This window comes from Lissotriton helveticus, chromosome 5_1 (assembly GCF_964261635.1).
Source record: "Lissotriton helveticus chromosome 5_1, aLisHel1.1, whole genome shotgun sequence".
Classification (NCBI taxonomy): domain Eukaryota; kingdom Metazoa; phylum Chordata; class Amphibia; order Caudata; family Salamandridae; genus Lissotriton; species Lissotriton helveticus.
Window position 1 is genome coordinate 661,787,561 of NC_136065.1, and position 16,868 is coordinate 661,804,428.

The following is a 16,868-nucleotide window of genomic DNA, read 5'->3' on the forward strand; positions in this document are numbered from 1 at the left end:
ATCTCCAAACAAAAGTGGACGATGGGCACTGTAAAATATAAAGGAGAATCTTCCGGTTTAAAAACGGCATCTGTGCTGGAAAAATCACGGAAATGGATTAATAACTTAAATGTGCTTGTAGAAAATGTAACAAACACTGCAATATAGCTCGGATGGAACCATGAATATCTGGCACTTTGCAGAGTATCAGATTCTGGTAACTGACCATATGGTCTAGTAGAATAAGGTTTGGTGTTGCAGGCATTGATTCTGCTTCAAGTTTTCCCGTGCTTCGGCAGAAGCACATACCAAGGGTTGCACGCCAAATAGCAATGCCGTAGACGTAGAGCACTATTTTAAAATGGGTAAAACACGTAGCAGAGTGGGTGTGCATTCTGTCGCGATCTTTGAAGCATGAATTTTCTTCCCTTTCGATAGTTTGCAGCCCGCAGTATTGGTAAAAAATTCTGTAAAAATCATACAAAAAGGTAGAATTAAGTGGAAGCGTTGATCTTCTTGCTAAAGTTTCATTGCACTTCAACTTCATGTTTCAGTGATTTCGGTACAGTAAGTGTACTAAGTAAGTAGCAAGTTCGCTTGTTAGTTGTTGTTTTAAATGTGTCAAACTGCAAATTTGCAGATATTATTCAGAGCACTCATGAATACAAGTGGTTTATTTTATGCTCATTTTTCACACATTGGGTCATTTCATTTCATTAGGGAGTTGAACAAGGGGGACTGGTTATTTTAGTTGGCAGGTCACAAGACTTAAGTTGATCAACTTGGTGTGTAAAGATGGGTGGATCGGGTTTAGTCTTATAATGAGGGCATCAAGATGAAGCAACAGAGTTGCGTTTTTCCACTCCATACTCGCCCCTAATGGAGACTATATTTGACACCAGGCGCGTTCTCAGTGTGGAAGGGGGCGGATGCCCACCCCTTCCAGAGGGGGGCCAGAAGATAGGAGGAAAGTAATAGTGTTGTAAAGGAATTGAGACCCTAGTGTAATTTTTCCGATTCATCCCCTTATATGGGGATGGAGTAACATAACCTTATATTGACATAGAAATCATTACCTTATTCGGACTGAGCCTATGCGGACCAAATACGGCATAGTTACTTCCACTAAGTTCTTAGAATCGGCGACGATTTCTTGGAGTATCATGCCTTCAGCAGCTTAGGGACTTCCCCTTGCCTGTATGTATGTAGGTAACAGTGCGCTTTATAAGTATACATACATTACATTACATTACATATGTTAATTTATCTAGGAATCAATGAACTTTCTAGGAATTGAGTCCTTATACGACGTTATTAAGGCTAATCACACGTCAAGGTCCCTCCAGCTGATGCATTGAGAGATGCTGTCTTTTCTCCAGCCGGGAATTTCAGCTCCAGTGTGTCTGGTTTACCCTGGCGGGTGGCTGGGAAATCAAGTTCCGTAAGAGAGATACGAGACCTCCTTCATTCTAAAACCAAAAGTACAGAGCACTCGTAGAGAATTCTTGGGACAGTCTCTTGGCAGAGAATTACTAAACCTAAGCTACTCCTCATTTACTCATTCCCTCGTACTAGACTTAGGGAGGTACACCGGGGTAGGAGCACCAGTTGAGTACTTTTAGCCATCTTTTAGCATGGTGTTGAATTTGATATGTTTTAAAGCAACTTATGGCTTGGAAACCATAGAATACCTGTACAGTACTACATTATGATACTATTCGTATATACATCATACTTGATAACCAATATTGCGATTATAGCAGTGCATTTCTTATGCTTGAATTACACAAGCTAGTCCCGGCCGTGAGAGGGTCTTGAGGGCCCTACTGGTTTCACGGTACGGCAGCAGGTGCTCCATTTGTTGGGGCCGAATTTTGTACTAAAGAGCCGACGACCTCAGTTGATTCTTTAGAATTGGGGTGGCAGCCTTAGCGGCAAGGGCGGGCTCATCACCTGACACTGTGAAGAAAGTGGGATGCTGGTGGTTGGCTTGTTTCGCCTTCATATCAAGCCTGGGTGGCTGTTACATGATGCTTGCAATTTGGTCATGACTATGCCTGACTTTTCCATTTCTCTCCTGTTCATTAGTGTGCCCTGCCAAGGTGGTAGGGGTAGGGGGGCACTCTTCCGGGCGGCACGCCAAGGGGCGATTGCAGCAGCGGCGAGTGAAGAAGCCACTAGGCTTGAACGGGACGGAGTTCTTTTGGCGATGCGTCAAGGGCATGCGAATGTGGCAGCTTGGGCCTGCACAATGCCACGTCGGTCAGAGGGTCCCAGAGTACGACCAAGAGCCTTGAGGGCTTCAGCAATCCAAGTCGTGCTTAGTGAAGGGCCGATTGTGTCATTCGCCACACCACACCGAAACGATCGCCAGGGATCTGACGTTGCGGCTCAATGGGGGATTGGCCAAGTTGTGCTCAGTGAAGGGCCACTTGTGTCATTTCTCACACCCGACGATCAAAGGAGATCGGATGTTTTACGAGATGATGGGCATCTATCGGACTTGGACACAGATATAGAGATGAGAGGCAGAAGGTCTTTTATGCAGAGCTTATTGGGTGGTGGGGAGGGTGACGGACCTTGGGGCCCGGGTCACCCTTGTGGCGGGAAAGAGATCGTAGAACATTGACATGGACTTACAGAGTGAACGGGAGTCCTCCTTTTGCGTACTCCCTAGGCCAGCACTGAGGGGAGAGACGGTAAGCTCTCCGCACTGAGATTGGGCCCACCGGCTGGGGAGGCAAGGGCGCCAGGTTACGAGCCTCCTGGGATCCTGGACAGCCTGGTGGGCGAGGGGTGGGCCCCGGATATGGCGGACAAGGACCAGAGGGCAGGGGCCCATCACTCAAGGATGCAGGTGGGTTCCGCCTTGCGTGGGGTGCTCAGATGTGGAGGTGCGGGTCAGCGGGCCCCTTAGTGCTGGGGGAAAATAAGTAACTAGTATAACTCAGAAATTTGAATGTCAATATTAAAATGTTATTGATCTTATCAATTTGTAATATGTATTGTTTAGTCATGTTTACGAAATGTTGATAATTAAACATGGCCGTTTTACACCCACCCTTTCTCTGAAGTATGAATTTGATGGTAGGTTGTACCAACTGTCTTGGCGGGCGGGGAGCATGCTGGGAGGTCCGGGCTCTATGCCAAGCACGAGGCTCGACGAGCGCGCACTTAGGGCCCGGCCTCTCGGCTCCTCGCAACGCCCTTAGGAGAGTAGGCGGCCGGCTCGCCCGATGGGCGACCGGCCGAGATTCATTTCCGGGTCGGCAGGTGACGCGCATCCGGTGCGGGTGAGGGCGGAGACTCTGGCCTATTTAGGCTCTGGGAGTCGTGGTCTCGGTCTCTTGCCTCTCCTGCGCCGGATGTGTGGACACCTCGCCGCACCTACTTAGTTTAACTCCCACCCACCCGTCCCTTGGATCAGTAGTTTGAAGGGGGCGTTAGGCGGTAAAGAGACTGTAGAACATTGACATGGACTTACAGAGTGAACGGGAGTCCTCCTTTTGTGTACTCCCTAGGCCAGCACTGAGGGGAGAGACGGTAAGCTCTCCGCACTGAGATTGGGCCCTCCGGCTGGGGAGGCATGGGCGCCAGGCTACGAGCCTCCTGGGATCCTGGGCAGCCTGGTGGGCGAGGGGTGGGCCCCAGATATGGCAGACAAGGACCAGAGGGCAGGGGCCCATCACTCAAGGACGCAGGTGGGTTCCACCTTGCGTGGGGTGCTCAGATGTGGAGGTGCGGGGTCAGCGGGCCCCTTAGTGCTAGGAGAAAATAAGTAACTAGTATAACTCAGAAATTTGAATGTCAATATTAAAATGTTATTAATCTTATAAATTTGTAATATGTATTGTTTAGTCATGTTTATGAAATGTTGATAATTAAACATGGCCGTTTTACACCCACCCTTTCTCTGAAGTATGAATTTGATGGTGGGTTGTACCAACTGTCTTGGCGGGCGGGGAGCATGCTGGGAGGTCCGGGCTCTATGATACTTTTCTTTTGGGGTTCCTGGATCCCTCCACATATGCCCAGCCTGGAGAACAAGGGTGGACGACTGACCGGTGGATGAAGAAGATGCCGGCAGGAACCAGAAGGACCAGAGAAAAGTCCTGCTATTCCCCCTACTTTTCGTTCAGACTGGCTGACTGCAAAAAATGAAACTATTTCAAAATAAAGCATGCTTCACCTCGACGTAGTCTATTGCGAATTTCTTCTGATCCCGGTACACTGGTGGAGAATGCGGGCATAGAAGAGCCCATCTGTGAACTAAAGATGGATACCCTGATCCAACATCTAATCAAGGGACAAGAAAAGCTTGAGCGGGCAGTCGAGCGGCAAATGGCCTCCGCGCAAGCCGACCACTACGTGTTTAAAGACACTATCGCTGCCCAGATAAACGGACTACAGAAAATGGTGACGGAACAACCCGCAAATCCTTTTCGGGAGATACGAAGCACCAGTCACCCCCCCTCTTGGTTTTCTCTACAAAAGTATATACCCGGAGAAGACCCAGACTCCTTCTTGACTAACTTTGAGAGGGTAGTGAGAGCGTGTAGCTTGCCCTTGGATAAGTGGCCATTCTTTTTAGTGCCGCTGTTGACTGGAGAGGCACAAGCGGCCTACCAAGTGGCCAATGCAACTGGGGTCACTATGTAAGGAGAAATAAAAACCATAATACTAAATCACCTTGGCCTGGATGCCGAGGCCTATAGGGTGCGTTTCCGCAAGGATAGGGGAACGCCCGGGGAAAACCCCAAAACCTTGTTCTTGAGGCTAAAAATGGTGGCCGACAAGCGGTTAACCCCAGTTACCAGCACCAAAGAGGAGATAATGGAGAAAATCTACTTGGAGCAGTACCTGGATGCGCTCCCATATAACATTCAGAAGTGGCTGCGCCAACACACTCATCTGACAGCACAGCAAGCCATTAAGATGGCGACCACATACTCACGGGCACAACCGAAGGTGGCAGTATGGGATTCAGAGAGACTGCACCACCAAAAACTCAGGGTGGATAAGAAATCCAGACCCCCACCAGAACCAACAAAACCACGCCAAGCGAAACACAAACTACCCAGTATGGATACTCCGTTGGAGGAAACCAACGGAGGAACCCATGGAAGTGAGTTACATTCCAAAGTCTATTCTATATACGGCCGAAATGGGGACAGCATTTCATGTGAGTGTACAGGTGAATGGTAAGGTTATCAAAGCTCTCCTAGACTCGGGATGTAAACAGTCTGTTATTCAGGGGGTGTTGGTTACCCGAGAGCAGGTCTTGCCAAACGCTACCGTGCACATCCGTTGCATGCATGGCGATGGTAAGCCCTATCCCCTAGCATTAATATCTCTTACTCACTCTGATGGGCAAAAAAGTAACATAAAAGTGGGCTTTCTAGATGGCCTTCCAGAAGACTTGATCATTGAGACAGACAATCCAGAGTTCCTTAACCTTTTCAGGCATGTGTTACAGACCACATGAAGAAATAGAAAACAGACTGACGGTCTTACCCATATGGTACCAGCTTTAGTGACACCGGAACCGTGGCTCCTTGATCGCAGCTTTAAATTCGCCCAGGCCAATGATGCCACCCTATACAATGCATGGGAACAGACCCTTAGCTCACAGGACAGCAACGCCCCTATATATCCACGGTTCCTCATAAAGGAAGGCTTGTTGTATCGTCAGGCCTCCCCCACTAAACCGCAGCAACTGTTAGTACATATGTCCTTCTGGGACCAGATTATGTTCTTCTCCCATTCCCATCTCACGGCTGGACATACGGGAGCGGAGAAAACTACCCAAAACGTATTTAGGCATTTCTGTTGGCCGGGGGTTTATAAGGATATAAAAACGCACTGCCAGACTTGTGTTATTTGTCAAAAAAAAACACCCACAGACCCCCAGCAGTTCCTCTACAACCCCTCCCTGTTATGGGCACCCCATTAGAGCGAGTAGGGATGGACTTGATGGGACCGTTACCCCGCACCAAAAAGGGAAACGTCTATGCCCTAGTAATAGTTGACTATTCCACCCGTTTTCCAGAGGCATACCCACTACGCACCCCCACCACTCGCAACATAGCCGAGAGATTTCTGGAACTGTTCTCAAGGGTGGGTTTCCCAAAGGAAATATTAACGGACCAAGGTACTCCCTTCGTGTCACGCCTCATAAAGGAAGTATGCCAGATTCTCGACCTTCGCCACATCAAGACATCCGTATATCACCCCCAAACTTACGGACTCGTTGAGCGGTACAAGGGAACATTAAAGGCTACATTGAAGAAAATGCTGGAGGTGAATGGCAAAGAGTGGGATCAACTGTTATCCCAGGCCATGTACGTGCTAAAGAGCCAAGTGCAAAGCAGCCTGGGTTGCTCAGCCTTTGAGATGCTTTACGGAAGACAACCACGAAGCCTCCTAGAAACGACAAAAGAAGCCTGGGAGAAAAAAGAAGCCCTAGAGACCAGAAGGATGTGTGAGTATACCCAAGGCCTAAAAACCAAGATAGGAAAGCTCCGCAACCTGGCCTACTCACGTCTCGCGAAGAAACAAGAGCAACAGACTCATTAATACAACAGAGGGAAGAAATGGAGAACCCTATGTGTAAACGACTGGGCACTGGTGTTGCTGCCGATATCCGCTCAGAAGTTTAAAACCGAGTGGAAGGGCCCTTACAAAGTCATCTCTACCATTGGGAAACCGACCTATAAGCTGCAGATGACCCCAAGCCGTACCCAGACGTTCCACATAAATATGTTGAAGAAGTGGTTGGGACCCACACCCAAGACAGCCACCCTCACCGTGCCTATGTTGACCAGCAGTTCCAGTACGATAAAGCAACTGGTAGTCAACGACGACCTGACCCCACAGGAAAAAGAGGAATTGGAAGAAGCCCTGAGCCCCTTTTCTCCTATGTTCTCCGACAATCCAGGAAAAACAAACCTGGCCGAACATAGAATCGAGACACCACCTGGAAAGGTGATAAAACAGCGACCGTACAGAATCCCTGCCGCCCGAAGAAAAGCCATCCAAAAAGAAGTACAAGAGATGTTACAGCTTGGAGTGATAAGACCATCAAGGAGTGAATGGTCATCTCCGATTGTGATGGTCCCAAAACCTGACGGCAGTACGCGGTTCTGTATGGACTTCCGGGCCCTCAACGAAATCTCGTCCTTCGATGCCTACCCCATTCCTCGAATAGACAAGCTAATCGAAAAGTTGGGAGAAGCCAGCTATATTACAACATTAGATCTAACAAAAGGTTACTGGCAAGTGACGTTATGGGAGGAAGACAGAAAGAAGACCACCTTCTCTACTCCAGATGGACTCTACGAGTTTACAGTGCTCCCATTCGGGTTGCATGGAGCCTCAGCAACCTTTCAGAGACTTATGAACACTGTGCTGCAAGACTACCACTCCTTTTCGTCGGCATACCTGGATGACATAGAGGTCTTTAGCCCAGACTGGAAGACCCACTTACGCCACCTACGAATTATCTTGCATGCTCTGGAAGCTCCAGGGTTACACATAAATGCCAGGAAATCTCGGCTGCTTTCCAAAAGGTGAAGTACCTGGGGTACGTACTGGGTCATGGACTGATTACCCCGCAAGCGGAAAAGGTTAGAGCTATCGCCGATGCCCCTTTTCCAACCACTAAAAAGAGACAAGAGATCATTTCTTGGTCTAATCGGCTATTACAGGCAGCTTATCCCCCAGTTCTCGGAGGTGGCCTCCCCTTTGACGAACACCTTACAAAAAGGGGTAAAACCACGGGTCTTACTACACCCCACAAAACCTATGTTAGAAGAATTCCAGACTCTAAAAAAACATCATCACCACAAGCCCAGTGTTGTCCTCCCCTGACTTTTCCCGCCCCTTTCTCCTACATACCGATGCCTCAAACCATGGGGTAGGGGCTGTTCTGTCACAAGTGTCCCTGGAGGGTATAGACCTCCCATTAGTGTACATAAGTAGAAAACTTTTTCCAAGGGAAATGAAATACCCCACTATTGAACGTGAGTGCCTGGCCGTGAAATGGGCCATAGATAAACTGCTTTACTACCTGGAGGGCCATCATTTCACATTGTACACAGATCATGCCCCGATACAGTGGATGAGCCGTACCATTGCTCATAACCCGAGGGTTCTCTGTTGGTTTCTCTCTTTCCAACCCTTCTCCTTTACTGTCAAACATTGTAGGGGAATGGAATGGACAATGGTAGTGCGGGCTATCTTTTGAGAATATTTCCTGGGAGGAGGAGTGTCACAAGGCAAGCATAAGCAGGGAAACAACGGGGCAGACAGGAGACTGGTGGGAGGCTGTGATGTTATTGCACCTCTGCTTTCTCCTCGAAAGGACGAGTGGTTGCAGGCATCCCAATCGGACTTAACGGAATCCGGCACTGGTCCCTTTAACTGGAGCTCGCTGGATGGAGACTCCGCCCCCAGTGAAGACGTAGTCGCCTGGGATCCAATAAGAGAGAACGACAGCCGTAACACGGTGTGTGCGGACACCGGAGGTTGGAAGGAGCGAGAGGAGAACGGAGAGCGGAAGAACCAAGACCGAGTCGGAGAGCAGAGACGCCAGGGAAGAACATCTAGCCCGGGAAGAGAGGAGGAAGGACGAGAGTGGACGGGAAAGCCTGGATGCCACCGGGAACATGCTTCGCCGAGTCACGCTCCAGGAGGAGCGTGGCTGACACGGGTACGAGAGCGGTTCGCGGGCTGGGTCGGGAGGCGGGAGAGGCAGACCTGTAGAAACACCTACTGCTTACCGCCTTTTTGTACATAGTGCTAAAAACCCCAACCCATTACGCTCACTCCTCACCGTTTGCCGTGTGTCACTTGGTGTACTGGGTTGCTCCCTCACTCCCTTCCCTTCTTTAGGCCGTACCACAAATATACTGACCCCTGCCTTTGATATATTTCTTTTAGAGTTCCTGATTCCCTCCACATATGCCCAGCCTGGAGAACAAGGGTGGACGACCGACCGGTGGTTGAAGAAGGTGCCGCTAGGAACCGGAAGGACCAGAGAAAAGTCCTGTTATTCCCCCTACTTTTCATTCAGACTGGCTGACCGCAAAAAGTGAAACTATTTCAAAATAAAGCCTGCTTTACCTCGACGTAGTCTATTTCGAATTTCATCTCATCCAGGTACACTAAGCTAATTAAAAAGATAATTTAATACATTCCACCTTTTCTGCAAAGAACAGTAGTAACAGCATTAATACTGTCAAAACTAGATTACTGCATTGGGCTTTATCTAAACTTACAGGTGCAGTATCTAAATGAATAGCAGTGAATTCAGAATGCTGCTGCTAGGCTTTTGACAGGAATCCCCAAATTCCAATCAGCTAAACCAGCTCTACGGGGACTTCACTGGCTCATGGTCAAACTAAGAGTTGATTTCAAAGCCCTTTTTATCACCTTCAGGGCTTTACACAATCTTGGCCCAAAATACCTCAAGGATAAGCTCAAATGTTATCTGCTGGAGAGGCTCCTCCAGCATCGGATTGGCAAGGCCGGCATTCGTCCGGTGCCCATGGCCCAGGACCCAAGGCTTGACTGAGCCGTTTTTTTCCCCATCAGTGTTCAGGCTGGCTCTGCTGAACTCCAGAGGCTGCTGCAGTCCCTGCTCAACCCAGCACAGATTATCACGGCCCATTGTCATATAAAAAATTACAATGGGCTAAACCCAGCAGGCACAGCATGTGGTGTCAGCTCCCGCAGAGCCCAGCAATAGATGGGGTAATTGGAGACCAGGAGATAGCTTTACAAGCACACCCGCGTGGGTCTTGAATGAGCCCAGCTGCTTTAGTGAGATTGATTAGGGAAGTGGGTTGTCGCATAGCCTAAAAATAATCTCATGGAATATAAATGGGTTCATATCAAAGATTAAAAGCATAAAACTTGTCTCACTGCAGGCAGACATTATTTGTCTGCAGGAAACTTGTGTATGTGACAACACCCCGGTAATCGAGGGGTTTGTACAACATCATAAACTGGCTAATAAAAAGAGATTGGGTCGACCAGCCGGGAGGATTATGACTTTTGTCTCCACTAGGATTGCAAAAAGGGTGAAGTCAATAACAACATCCTGTAAATGGGTGTTGGTTAGTGAATTAACCCTATTGGTTTCAGAAAGGTCAAATGAACGATTGATTCTGGTAAATGTCTATATACAATGGGGCTCTCAAGAGGAGTATGAAATGGAAATGGGGTTATTAAAGGATGTAATGAACTCTTTGAGCAATAAGTATGTAAATGATTTGTTGCTTACAATGGGGGATTTTAACCATAAATTAAATCCCCAAAAATTAGATCCTTGGCTCAATGAGATTGAAAAGTCATACGACGTAATTCCAGCTTAGTTCCCCAATTATAAAATGGATAAACAAGATGACGTCCTAGGAAAATTCCTGGGATCAAAGGGGTTAATTAGTCTAAATGGCAGGATGGAATCTGACCGCCCAGCAAATCATGCATTTAGAAAAGGTAACCAACATTGCCCTTTAGATTATGTGTTTGTGCACGCCTGGAATTACACCAGGGTAAATATGTTTAAGGTAATACAGCGTAAAGAAAGTGACCATAATACCATAAGACATTGTGAAAGAGTCCTCCTCAAACTATGTCATACCCAAAACATTTTTCTACAAAATTAACTGATGAATGCTCAGAGAAACTAGCTAGTTTCCAACAGAATGTAATCATGGAGGAAGCAATGGATCATAAGGTTTCTTGGTTTGAGGTCAAAATTAATCAGGTTGTGCAATGCCTCAGAGCTGACTTAAAAAAGAAGGAAAAGAGTAATAAAAATATTCAGTTTAGTCGAAGAAAGCAAGTAAGTTGGGTCGATTCTGTGTGTAGAGAAAAAAAAAAGGATAATAAGGAGAGTTGAAAGATCCTTGCGCCTAAGGTCCGAGCAAGGGGGGTCTTAATAAATTACTTCAACTAAGGAAAGAATATAAAACACTAGCTTACCCGTCGCGTGTTGCTGTGATCTCTGAAGAAAGGAAATTCAAGGAAACTCATTATGATAACATTCAATTTACATTGTGTCATTTTTATTGAAACGTATTGATTTTAATATGGAAAACATTTCAAAGTGTCGTTTTAATTCTATTTATTTATTCGAGTGCTTGTGGATACACTATTTTTTGTTTTTCCGTTTGGTGCGTACATCAGTATTCGAAAGATTATGAGGGCCCTGGGGGGCCGATATTTAAAAAAACTGTTATGCCAGAAACCTTAGCGGGAGTGTACTCAACAACTTCCCAAAGTTTCCTGGCGATCGGATGAATGGTGTTTTAATTCTATTTATTTATTCGAGTGCTTGTGGATGCACGATTTTTTGTTTTTCCATTTGGTGCGTACATCAGTATTAGAAAGATTATGAGGGCCCTGGGGGGCCGATATTTAAAAAAATGTTATGCCAGAAACCTTCGCGGGGTGTACTCAACAACTTCCCAAAGTTTCCTGGCGATCGGATGAATGGTGTTTTAATTCTATTTATTTATTCTAGTGCTTGTGGATACACGATTTTTTGTTTTTCCGTCTTGTGCGTACATCAGTAATCGAAAGATTATGAGGACCCTGGGGGGCCGATATTAAAAAAAATTTTTGCCAGAAAGCTTCGCGGGAGTGCACTCAACAACTTCCTAAAGTTTCAGGGCGATCGGATGAATGGTGTTTAAATTCTATTTATTTATTCGAGTGCTTGTGGATACACGATTTTTTGTTTTTCCGTCTGGTGCATACATCAGTATTCGAAAGAATATGAGGGCCCTGGGGGGGCCTATATATATAAAAAAATCATGCCAGAGACCTTTGCGGGAGTGTACTCAACAACTTCCCAAAGTTTGATGGCGATTTTTTTGTTTCCCGTCTTGTGCGTACATCAGTATTCGAAAGATTATGAGGGCCCTGGGAGGCCGATATTAAAAAAATTATGCCAGAAACCTTTGCGTGAGTGTACTCAACAACTTCCCAAAGTTTCCTGGTGATCGGATGAATGGTGTTTTAATTTTATTTATTTATTCGAGTGCTTGTGGATACACAATTTCTTTTTTTTCCGTCTGGTGCGTACATCAGTATTCGAAGATTATGAGGGCCCTGGGGGCCGATATTTAAAAACAAATTATGCCAGAAACCTTCGCGGGAGTGTACTCAACAACTTCCCTAAGTTTTATGGCAATCGGATGAATGGTGTAGTAATGCATAAAGGACAAACAGACAGACAGACATCCTTTTTGTTTTTATATATATAGATTAGTAAAGTCCAAGAAGAGAATTTTTAAAGCAAAATGCTGGGAGAATCTTCTGGAAACAATAGAAACAAAAAAACGTTAATGGTTTCTGGAAGTTGATTCAGGATGCCTCGGGTCGAACCCCAGGGACCATGAGCTGTGTAGTCGAAGAGGCATCCTGGGAGGGTTACTTAGGCCAATTATATAAGGCAAATTATGTGCCTGCAATAAGTAAGGAAAGAGCCTTCAGAGGAAGGGTATCAAAAGAGTTAAAGCCATCCTTCTCCCCAGAAATAGTGAAGGAAACTATTAGAAAGCTAAATCTAACCCGAGCTGCAGGGCCAGACAACCTACCAGCTGTTATAATAAAAACACAGCTAGACTGGTGGGCACAATTTTTCTCCCGGATGTTTGTAGCAGTCTTGGATTCAGGAATTATCCCGAAATCCTGGAGACGGACAGTGATCAGGCCCATTCATAAGAAAGGCGACAGGAAGGATCCTAAGAAATACAGATTAATCAATCTGCTTGATATTGGAGTGAAGGTATTTTCTAAAAAAGGAGGAGAGGAGTTGGACTAACGGCTAGGGCGCTCGACCTCGGACCTGGGGATCTGCGTTCGAGTCTCGGTAACGACGTCAAAACCACCTCCTGTGATTCTGGGCAAATCACTTAATCTCCCCGTGCCTAAAAATGAATGCGTGTCCTCATGTAACGTAACTGGTGCTATGTAAAGCGCTCTGATACCTAATTCAGTTCGGGTCTAGTTCGCGCTATATAAAACTCTGCAAAAAAAAAAAAATGTGTTATTGGCAGATTGAAAGACTGGGTGGAGCAACACTCAATAGTGCCAGCAGAACAAGGTGGTTTTAAGGAGGGGCACTCAACAATAGACCACTGCTTTGCGTTATGGGCTGTAGCGTGGAAATCCATGGAGCAGCTAGGAAGATTATACTGCTGTTTTGTGGATTTTCGTGCAGTGTTTGATTTAGTCGACAGGGAGTGTCTCTGGGAGAAGTTAAGAAGTTACAATTCAGGAGTTGCATAGTCAGAACTGGTCTCAGGTCATTAAAGATACGACGGGGGTTTGACTCCGGAGACAGCGATCAATAATGGCCTAAGACAGGGTTGCGTATTAGCCCTGTTGTTCTTTTCAATCTTTCTTGCAGACCTACCTTCCTTTCTGATGACTGATAGAAGTGCAAGTCTAAAAGTAAATGGGAAGGATTTGTCTTGCCTTCTGTACGCAGACGATCTGGTGATCCTGGATCAGACAGAGTTGGGTCTGCAAAGGAAGTTGAATGCGTTCAGTATTTACTGCGCAACGAAACGTCTCACAGTGAACATGGAAAAAACAAAAATCCTGTGTTTTGGGAAAAGAAACCAAAAGTTCAACTGGTTTCTGGGGCAAACGAAATTAGAGATAGTCAACGAGTATAAATATCTCGGAATATTTCTTTGACATCTCTAAAATGGGGCATGCAGCTGGAAGCCCAGAAAGTAAAAGCCTTAGCTTTAATTTGCGGGTTGAAAAATGTTAATCGCAGCTATGGCTCTATGTCCCACAGACCATTGCTGAAGGCTTACAATGCAATGATACCCCCACAACAGTATGGATCGAAGATCATATGCCTAGGGGGGAAGATACCTGGGACAGCAAGGAAGGTAAATGTCTAAAGGCATTGATGTCATGGCCTAGCACATCAATGATTCAAGCAATTAGACGGGAGCTAGACATGACCTCATGGAATATCCAGGTGCAAGTGAGCCTACTTAGGTTCTGGAAAAGGCATGAGCACAGCCTCTGGGGGGAGCGCTGGTGCTCCCCCCTGGGGCATCGATCTTGTGGGCACAAACAGGGATGGCAGCGGAAGAGTTTCCGCTGCCACCCCCGACCCCCCCACCCTTCCCCATGACGTCAGCGCGCACAGCACGCGCCGACGTCATCAGGAAGCGCTGGACACGCTGAAAACCATTTGTTTCCAGCGCGTCCAGGGAGAGGAGGTAGGTTTTGGCCTCCGGTGGGGCGGAGGGGCCATTTTTGGGTGCCTTGAGGCATCGGGGGAGAGGAAACAGTGTTTCCTCTCCCCTGATGTCCCAATGCAGGGCATTCCTGGTGCAAGATCGTGCAAGATCGTGCACAGCGTCGCGATCGTGCACCAGGAATGCCCCCACGAAACACCAGGGATGTCTTTTTGTGTGCAAAGGAAGCGAACCCTTGGGCAAGGGTCGCTTCCTAGGGGGCAAATTATAATTCAGACTTTTCTGCCCCCCCCCTGGGGACAGATCGGCCGTTTTTTGGCCGATTCTGGACCCGGGGGGAGGGGGGGCAGAAAAGCCCACTAGAGCCACGGAATTTGTTTTAAAAAAAATCGGAAGCGACCCCTTGGGCAAGGGTCGCTTCCAGGGGCACAAAATAATTTTGAAGTATATTCTGCCCCCTCAGATCGGTTTTGTTTATTTGGCCTATCTGCCCCCGGGGGGGGGGGCAGAAAACCCCACTAGACACCAGGTATTTTTTTTTTTTTTTAATGGAAGCGACCCCTTGTCTCTATAATCCCCCAGCATCTAGTAATTCTCCAATTAAAAAAAGCAGAGGGCAACTCAGACGGGGGCTCTCAAGTTAAACAGAAAACGAACAGTCTTATCGGCAAAAAAATCTATTCTCTCCAAATATTATTCAAAGAACCTCTGCCAGAGAGCTCCCCAGAGTACTCCCATAGTACCCCCTAAATTTCCACACCTATGTTCCCAATTTTTGCTAAAAAAGATCGACAAGGAGGTCTTACCCTCCCTCTTCAACAAGCTGAAAAGGTATCAGAGGGATTATTCAACTCAAAACAAATAAATCAAACAGAGTTTACAACACCCCTAATTTAAAAAGGGAAACTCAAACGGGGAATTTAATAAAAATATTTACAAAAAGAAAAGAGGCAAGCAAAGAATAGCGAGAAGATCCTCTGTTCGGTGGCAATTGTCAAGTTATGGTCTAATGTAATTCCTTCTATAATTATTAAAGAAAAACACACTTCTTAAAAACAGATTTGATATATCTGTAGTTAAAGAAATCGATGCCGTTTATAACCATTCAAAAGAGACAGAAGGGGATGAGGTCCCCCTCAATAATAATAGCCAGCAATTCATGGGCTGCGAAATATCAAGACACATTCAGGACAGCCCTCTGATGATCTCAAATAACACCTTTGATGCTGATGACGGAGCGGTTCCGTCATCAGCATCAGTTACGCTGTGCTGATGACGGACCCGCTCCGTCATGAGCACAGCCTCTGGGGGGAGCGCTGGCGCTCCCCCCCTGGGGCATAGATCTTGTGGGCACAAACAGGGATGGCAGCGGAAGAGTTTCCGCTGCCACCCCCGACTCCCCCATGCTTCCCCCCCCATGCTTCCCCATGACGCCAGCGCGCCCAGCCCGCGCCAACGTCATCAGGAAGCTCTGGACTCGCTGGAAACCATTTGTTTCCAGTGCGTCCAGGGAGAGGAGGTAGGTTTTGGCCTCCGGTGGGGCGAGGGACCATTTTTTGGGTGCCTTGAGGCATCGGGGAGAGGAAACAGTGTTTCCTCTCCCCTGATGTCCCAATGCAGGGCATTCCTAGTGCAAGATCGCGCACAGCGTCGCGATCGTGCACCAGGAATGCCGCAACGAGACACCAGGGATGTCTTTTTGTGTGGGCAAGGGTCACTTCCTAGGGGGCAAAATACAATTCAGACTTTTCTGCCCCCCCCCCCCCCCCCGGGGACAGATCGGCCGTTTTTTGGTCGACTGTGGACCGGGGGGGGCAGAAAAGCCCACTAGAGCCACAGAATCTGTTTTTAAAAAAATCAGAAGCAACCCCTTGGGCAAGGGTCACTTCCAGGGGCCCAAAATAATTTTTAAGTATATTCTGCCTCCTCTGGGGGTAGATCAGTTTTTTTTATTTGGCCTATCTGCCCCCAGGGGTGGCAGAAAACCCCACTAGACACCAGGGAATTTTTTTTTTAATGGAAGTGACCCCTTGGGCAAGGGTCGCTTCCTGGGGGCCAAATTTATTTCAAAATTATATTCTGCCCCCCCCTGGGGACAGATAGCCTGATGTTTGAGCGTTTCTGGCCCCAGGGGGGGGGGCAGACAAGCCCACTAGAGCAAGGGAATTGTTTTTTTTTTAAATTAGAAGCGACCCCTCGCTTCCAGGGGCCATATTCTTTTAAAAAGTATATTCTGCCCCCCCACCCACCCCCACTCGGGAGCAGATTGGTTTAATTGGCCTTTCTGCCCCCGGGGGGGGGGGCAGAAAACCCCACTAGACACCAGGGAGTGTTGTAAATTTTAAATGGAAGCAACCTTATGGGCCTAATTAATTTGTAAGCCTTTTCTGCACTCCCCCCCCCCCCCCCTTGGAGACAGATCACCTATATTTTTTGGCGTTTCTGGCCTCGGGGGGGGGCAGAAAAGCCCACTAGAGCCAGGGATTTAAAAATAAATTAATTAGTTGCTTCCAGGGGACATATATTTGTTTATGTGTATTCAGCCCATTTATTTGGCCTTTCTGCCCCCATTTGTGTAGTGATATAGCCTGTGTATAATGTGTATTGTTTTATTTCTTGTGAATTGTAATCTTTTATTTCCCCCTTTTTGTT